This window comes from Saccoglossus kowalevskii, chromosome 13, assembly GCF_978046115.1.
Source record: "Saccoglossus kowalevskii chromosome 13, keSacKowa6.1, whole genome shotgun sequence".
Lineage (NCBI taxonomy): Eukaryota > Metazoa > Hemichordata > Enteropneusta > Harrimaniidae > Saccoglossus > Saccoglossus kowalevskii.
In genome coordinates, this window is record NC_140653.1 from 24,523,863 (window position 1) to 24,530,231 (window position 6,369).

Consider the following 6,369-nt stretch of genomic DNA (forward strand, 5'->3'; position numbering starts at 1 on the left):
CCTACAAAGTCTAATAATCCCCTTTTCTGCCGTTCATTCCCCAAATTCTTTTTCTCTATCTTTGGAAATAACACACGAATTGCTCGTTCATCTCTCGAAATATGATACATATAGAACTTATTCTGTTGTTCGACTAACTTCAAAGTTTCCCCGTATTCCTCACAAAACTTCGGAATGAGGTGAACTGTTTCGTTCGAACATAATGACTCATTCACACTCATCATAGGAATATCTAAATAAGGTATTGCGAACGTATGATGCCAGTACGTTAGGCTGTTATCGATGTTTGCTACCCGTTCAAACAATACTCCATAATTGGGGCGCAGAACATAATCTCTCATCTGCACAGACGGTTTCCATCGTACGACCAGTAATACACTAATAAATATCAACGCTATTCTCATCTTGACATCAATTTCTCGGGAGACGCACTATAAATTAGTAATGAAATGAAAAGAAAGGGGTATGACACATGATAAATGAAAAATTCGTGGCCAATTCTCAATTTGCGTGGTCGAATGGTAGAATTAAGTACCCACCTAAAGCGTTTCCTATGTTCTCATCAAATTGTCCATGGCGTCACCGCCCGGCGTCTTCATGAAAGTGTGACCCCCAACACCAAACCCGTACGTAGCTATAGTGCGGACATAACACTTCCATGTAATTTAAACTTAGGCTTTATCATGGATTCTTTCCACGCTCCTTGAGAAATGATCTCGTATGAATGAATTCGTTAAGTATTATCGTTAGTAATGGATGATGTGCGTCCCAGGGTCTAAATAACACTCGTCTTGTCACACACTAATCTCTTTTTAATATACTTCTAAACCATTAATCAACTTTTCCCGCCTTCTTTTATTCGCTCTTGTCGATCCCATAAGGGGTATCGGATGGTCTTCTAAAAATAATCTCGCCTGTTCGTTTAAATTCTCATAACATTCCCAAGAATTTTGATCTTTTGGGTACCCCACCCATTTAATAAGATACTCTTTTCTACCGTTCCTTAGCCTACCCTTAATAATCTTTTCGATACCAAAATATCCGCTATTCTTACTATTCATCTCTGTGTCTCTGGGCCCTACCGAATCATTTTCTCCTTCGGGTATATCATCTAAATTAGGAACATTTTCTCCAGGAATTTCCGTTTGAGTGGACGGGGGTTCACTTTGCATTTCCGTACCCCTCTCATCAGCATTCACGATTTCAAACTCAGGGGCTTCCTCAAATATATCTCCTTCATTTTGTTCTTCGCGTAAAGCTCCGCGTTTCAGTCTGTTTACATGAACTATATTTTTAAATATTTTCCCATCGCATACGCGTTGCAATCGAAAGTTCACGGGAGATACTTTTTCGAACGTGCGATATGGGCCGTGCCACCGATGTTCTAGTTTTTTACTCAATCCCGATGTTGCTTTAGGCGTGTACAAATAAACAATATCCCCAACTTGGAACGTACTTTCTTTCGCTCTCCTGTCAAAATAATATTTCATTTTTTCTTGATTAGCCTCAATGCATTTTAAAGCAGTCTCATGGGCAACCTTTAATTTTTCCTTCAGTAATTCCGCATAATCTCGGGGTACTTTATTCTCTTGTTCTGGTTCTAATAACACTGTGTCTATTGGCAACGTCGCCCGTCTCCCATATGTTAAGTAAAACGGTGTTTCTTGAATCGTTTCCTGTTTAGTTACTCTATACGCAAATAACGCGGCCGGTATAAATACATCCCAATCTTCCTGTCTAGAGTCGCAAAACATACTTAATATTTGAATTAATGTTTGATTAAAACGTTCCGTATTCGCGTTACATTGTGGATTATACGGCGTCGTGTTTGCTTTTCTGATTCCAAACATTTGGCAGGTCGCTTTGATTACTTCCGACAAGAAATTTTGACCCCTGTCTGACAAGAGACATCTTGGTGCTCCGTACCTGCATATAATTTCATCAAATAGAATCCTAGCTGTTGTTCGAGCATTCATGTTTTCCGTCGCGAACGCCTCGGCCCATTTCGTAAAATAATCAGTAAACACAATAATATACCGATTTCCCGCCCGAGTTTTATGCATGGGCCCAATAAAATCAACTCCGACCCTATGCCAAGGGGCTTCTATTTTTAACGGTATCAAGGGGGCCTTGGAGCGTAGTTTAGGAGATTTCCTAGTGGCGCAATCTACACACGTAGACACCCAACTATGGATTTCAGAAGCCATTTTTGGCCAATAATAACGCTGCCTGATTGAAGCATAAGTTCTTGCAAACCCAAAATGACCTGCCGTTACTTCATTGTGAAATTGTTCTAAAACGCGATTTCTTAATTTATGCGGAATGACTAACTGTTTTACGCAATCCTGTTCTTTACTAAATTTACCCTTGGGGAACCAGAGGTGATATAATTTTCCATTCTCCATAACATATTCGTCTCTAGTATATGCTAATATTCGCGCCTTGCGCGGTTCAGGCGGTAGGGTCCCGTTTATTAAATAATCTATTATTTGGCTTATCTCTGGGTCGGCTCGTTGCATTTCGCTAACATTACACCAGCCTGTTTCTGCAGGCGTTCCACCGACTACATTTTCTTCACAATATACGTCTACTGTTCCTTCATTATTAATTTCCGGTTGGACTTTATCAGTCACTAAGGATACTATTCCAATCAAATCATCGTCCTCTAATTCTGTGATCGTTTGGGGCCCCTCATAGGTACGTCTAGACAATGCATCCGCGTTTTGGTGAACTTCAAAATCATACTGTTGTAGGGCAATGACCCACCTTCCGATTCGGCCCTTAGGTCTTACTAACCCAAATATATACTTTAAACTTGAGTGATCTGTTATTACCTTGAACTTTGCGTGCCTTAAATACGGGTCGAAGTATTTAATTCCTACCACTACGGCCAAAGCCTCTAATTGTGTTATAGGATAATTACGCTCTGCCGGGGTCAACGCCCGCCCGCCATACGCAATAACTCTCTCACGTCCGTCTTGTATTTGCGATAAAATAAAACCGATGGCTTGGCCAGAGGCGTCGCAACTTAATATAAATGGCTTCTCAAAATCGGGGTATGCCAATATAGGCGGATTTGTTAGCGCTTCTTTCAGCTGTTCGAATGCCTGTTGACATTCTTCCGTCCATTCAAACGCAATATTTTTGCTAGTCATTGTATTCAAAGGCCTGGCTATTTTCGCATATTGGAACACTAACTTTTTATAATAATTACAAATACCTAAGAATCCTCTCAAACTTCTTACATCACGTGGAACGGGGAAATCCCTTATGGCTGCACATTTTTCTGGATCTGCTCTGATACCGTCCTTACTTATCACGTGACCTAAATAATTAACCTCTCTACACGCAAAATTACATTTTGATAACTTCAGTTTTAAGTTAGCCTTTCTTAACCTTTGGAATATTTGATTCAGGTCCCCCAAATGTTTCTCAAAAGTATCGGAAAATACGATTATATCATCTAGATAAACTAAACAACTTTTCCAATTCAATCCCCTAAGCACAATATTCATGAGCCGTTGAAATGAATGTCCACTCCCAGCGACCCCCATCGGACATCGGTTAAATTGATAATTCCCAGCATGGGTCGTAAATGTAGTGAGTTCACGACTATCTGGGTGTAGGTCTAATTGGAAATATCCACTTTTTAGGTCAAGCGTCGAAAAATATTTGGGTTTGGCTATTCCCAAGGAGTCAAAACAATCCACTATTAAGGGTAAGGGATATGGTTCTAATTTTGTGATTGCATTCAACTTCCTATAGTCGACACAGAATCGATAAGCACCCCCAGGTTTCGTAACCAAGACAACCGGAAAACTCCATTCCGAAACAGAAGGTGAAATTATATCTTCAGATAACATATCATTAATTTGGTTTTCAATCTCTGATCTTTTTTGAGGAGTGACCCTGTATGGCCGACAACTAATTGGGTCGGGGTCGCCTACTAATCTTATTCTATGTTGGATTAATTTTGTGTGACCCATGTGTCCTGCAATTTCGGCAAATATATCTCCATTCATATTTAGGAATTTCCTTAACCTTTCTTTTTGTTCAGAGTTTAAATCTGCCCTCGCCATGTCAATATTGAAAGGGTTTACTGTTTCACTAGGGTGATCATCGTACTTGAACTCATTCAAACTTAAGTGCTCCCCCTCTGAGCCGACGTTAATTATGCCAGTATCCAGGGTCAAACATTGTATCATTCCAACTTTAATGCCTCGAGGAATTTGAATTTCTGTGTCTAACGGATTCATTACTCTAATTGGCACTTTATTCTTATGTATTTCAAAAATGCCTTTTGCAGTCAATAACCCGTACTTAGATAAATTATTCACGCACTTATTTTCTGCAATTACTCCGTTTGGATAATGATATCGAGTTTTACAAGTCATAATTTGCTGTGTCTTGGGAGGAATTGTAATACTATTTTGTGTCCATATTGGCGACTTCGGTCTCAAATGAAACTTTCGGGATGTTCCGCTAGAAAGTCTGCTCCAATTATCACATTACTTTTTGTATAGTCGACAATGTGGAAAGGAATAGTCACTTTTTGACCCGCTATTTCTGCCCTGACATAGATTCGACCCCTGAGCGGAACTATTTGACCGTTCACAGTACGTGCTGAACTTCGAAGGGGGGGATATATTTTACGATTTCTCAAGTTTGGAAAGTTTCGTATGAAACTTCTTGAAATAACTGAAATCTCAGCTCCCATGTCTACCAATGCCCATACATAATCATTATCTAATTTTACTTTAATTACATTATTTCTATAGATATCGGTTGATGCTGAACACAAAAGAGGGCTGTCTACCATTCTTTTCTTATGGCTAGTCAGTCTATTCTCCGCCCTTACTAAAATAGACTTTTTGGGTTTAAATTACCCCCTTGTTTTTCGTTATCACAATTTTTAGCAATATGGCCTTTCGCCCCACAACTATAACAAATTATATCTTTCGAATTTCCTTTTTGTGCTTCCCTTCGACACTCCCTTGCCCTATGACCCCTTTTGCCACAATTATAACAATTTCCACTGAAATAATTTCCACGGCTGTAACAGCCGGCTGCTGAATGACCCTTCTTATTACAAATGCCACATATCGGAATTGTATTGAATTGTCTACCTTGGTAAGTTAGGTTTGAACCAACCTGACTCTCTGGTCCCTGGAACTGCTGCGGGCTGTATACGTACTGCGGTCGATGTTGTTGTAATACATGTAATTGTTCAGTTTTCTGTGCTAACCTTTCCATGCTGAATTCAATCGCTGATAGATCTGCGCCATTCTTTTTTTTCTCGCCTTCCTGCATCTGACAAGCTATATCACTCAGTCTGGCTCTTCGTCTCGCTTCATCAATGGTTTGAGGTTGATGGACAATCACCTGACTCTTGATGTCATTCCGTAGCCCGGCGCGAAAATAACGTAATTGTTCTTCGGGTGTTTTACGAAGTCGGGCACAACGCGACTTGATATTTGCCGCGTAATCTTCTACGGATTCGTCGGCCCCTTGCTTTCGCTCAGACAGTTCTTGTTCTAGTATCCAGTCTAAATCGGCGTTTTCAAAATATGCAATAAAGGCCGCCGTTAAAGCTTCATAATCATCTCTTACTTGGGCTGGCAATTCATTTACCCACATCTCGGCTGGGCCAGTCATCAACATTCTGAATCCTGCCGCTTTTCTATCATTCGGCAGTTGGTTAAAGTCTGCGTACGCATTAAATCTCTGTAACCAGGATGTTGCGTTCTCTGATTGTTTACCTTTAAACGGAGCTGGCCCGATTCCCATGTTGACAGGCGTTGGACGATTTTGAAGATCTTCCACCACTTCTTGAATTCCTTCTACCGCTTGTTGTGTCATTCTTTGGTCTCCAGCAATGGCTTGTGTCATTTGTCCAAGATGTTCCGTTAAAACTTCACGAATTCCTTCCATCATGTATGTCTTTTGTCTTGTAATCATACAGTGTTCCCAGGATGATTTTTGTGTTGAACACAATGCCCAAGGGTTATCCACCACGTGTGATAGGTATTTCTGATGGTTAAAAACCTTTCACTTAGGTAACCGGGATTCGGTCGTTTCCACGCTAGGCTGACAAAAGACACACACAAGCTTCGTTCATGTTCCCAAAACGATTCTCTGCCAAGTCCCTGGTTTTCACCCGAGACAGCATTAAATCCATCTTTATTTCTTGTCACCCCTTAACCAATTACAATCAGTATAAGAGACTCCAAGGCCTTGCCTTCCAACAAACAACCAATCACATGAAAGTTTTACACATCATAATCAATTAATTACTCGTCAAGCTGTCTAGAGAAAACATTTCTATACATTGTCAACGCTAACTAATATTGATGGGGTAATAATCTCGCA

At 40.3% G+C, this 6,369-nt stretch overlaps 1 long non-coding RNA gene across 1 annotated transcript; it reads right to left on the reverse strand.

The window, feature by feature from the left end:
* Positions 1-264: 264 nt before the first annotated feature.
* On the reverse strand, positions 265-5,207 carry LOC146735093 (uncharacterized). The gene is made up of 2 exons (XR_014931328.1): positions 5,152-5,207; positions 265-431 (listed from the first exon to the last, which is right to left on the reverse strand). It is a non-coding gene; the product is annotated as an uncharacterized LOC146735093 (long non-coding RNA).
* Between the last annotated feature and the right edge of the window lie 1,162 nt (positions 5,208-6,369).